The sequence below is a fragment of the Gavialis gangeticus genome, unplaced genomic scaffold (genome assembly GCF_001723915.1).
Source record: "Gavialis gangeticus isolate Ggan-Ray unplaced genomic scaffold, GavGan_comp1, whole genome shotgun sequence".
Lineage (NCBI taxonomy): Eukaryota > Metazoa > Chordata > Crocodylia > Gavialidae > Gavialis > Gavialis gangeticus.
In genome coordinates this window covers 93697678-93699297 of record NW_017729034.1, presented here as the reverse complement: position 1 = coordinate 93699297, position 1620 = coordinate 93697678, and the positions used below count along the sequence as shown (strand labels likewise).

The 1620-nt window shown below is 38.1% G+C and overlaps 1 protein-coding gene across 1 annotated transcript in view; it reads right to left on the bottom strand.

Annotated features, from left to right (window-relative positions):
- Nucleotides 1-1620, bottom strand: part of IL20RA (interleukin 20 receptor subunit alpha) — a 22203-nt gene that overhangs the window by 15581 nt on the left and 5002 nt on the right. The window lies entirely within an intron of this gene.

Genomic DNA, 1620 nt, shown 5'->3' with positions numbered 1-1620 from the left:
TAGGGAATAGAGAGGGAGAGAAAAAGTCAGAAATGTTTGGGGAAGGGAAGGGAATGCATTTTAAAATAAATAAAAAAAGAAAAACTAGGGGTTTTGCTACACACTTACCTGCATCCAAGCTGCTGGGGCTGCTCCCATGACCCTGCCTGGCTGCATGCTGGCCACATGCATGTGCACATGCAGATGCATGTGTGCCCACTGCCTCCAAATCGCCCCAAGCAGCAACTTGCAGGCTGGAAGGCTGCCAGCTTCCAAGGGGAAACCTGTGGTTTCCTGCATTTTTCTGGGACTTGCTCATGACCCTTTCAAATATTTTTGCAACCTACTTCTGGGTTGTGACCCATGGGTGGAGAAACACTGCTCTAGAGGCTAGGTTAACAAGATCCAATAGAGCTGTGATTATCATATTTTTTTGCATACAACATGTACCAGAATAAAATAAGCATCTTATTTTTGAAAGGTAGAATGACATAAAAATGATCTTTCCTTATAGTAAGTAACTGAGAGAGCTGGGCCTGCTCATTGGTCTGCTCCCTGTGAGTTTCAGGCAGATTTCATTTTTACTTTTGACCAGTAACTGGAAGAAACTGTTTTTACTGTATTTCTTACATATAATGCACACTACCATTTTTAGGATTGGCTTTTAGTGATAAAGTCTGTGTTGTACATGGAAAAATATGGTAATTTCTATTTTTAGATGATGTGTTGTGGTCAATCCTGCTTAGGTCAGAGATAATGTGTTTTATCTTTGCCTTAATCAGGCCCTCTTATTTCTCTCTTTGTGGTTGGAAAGCATAACCACTATTGAATAATACTGGTGAAGTCCTGCTACATTAGGAGAGAAAGATATGACTTCACAAGAGAAACAGCTGCCAAGATTATCTATATACAGTTCACTTGTAATATCTGTGCATCTTTTATTAGTTTATAGAAACAGCAACATATTAATACGGTAATATAAAGGTCAACTAGAGTATTCATGAGTAAAGGAGAGTGAATCATGTAGGACATAATACAGTAATAGAAAGGTCAGCTAGAATATTTTTGAGTAAAGGAGAGTGAATCATGTAGGACATCTCAGTAAAATTCTTATGCTGCACCCTTAATTTTCTACTTGCTACACACACTACCAAAACCCTATTTAATACATGCATTAGTTTTACAACATTTTTGTATCAGGATTACATTTTTAATCCTTTTCTGGTAAAATGAGGTGATTCAGGAACTCCCCTTAACTGTATAGATCATGAAGGCATATTTTAAAATAATTATGTTTCAAGTACCTCAAAAAATCTAAAATACATTTCCCAGTTACAAAATGGCTACTTTTCTTTAAACAGTATTCTGATACTTTTCAAAGCTTACATCTTGCAAAGTTCCATTGAAAAGGGGGAAATTTTCCATGGTATAAAGCCTTATAAAACTGTGAGAAATTGGACATGACTTAGAAATAGTTATTGCTTGTTTATATCTGAACTTCAGAACACTGTATTTGTGGGGAAGGATGAATACATATTCCTTATCAAAAATCAAGTCACTGAACCCCGCCCCCAAATTGGGGGCCCCAATCCAAACCAACCCCCCCCAAACCCCCCCCCCCAACAAACCACCCCCCGACAC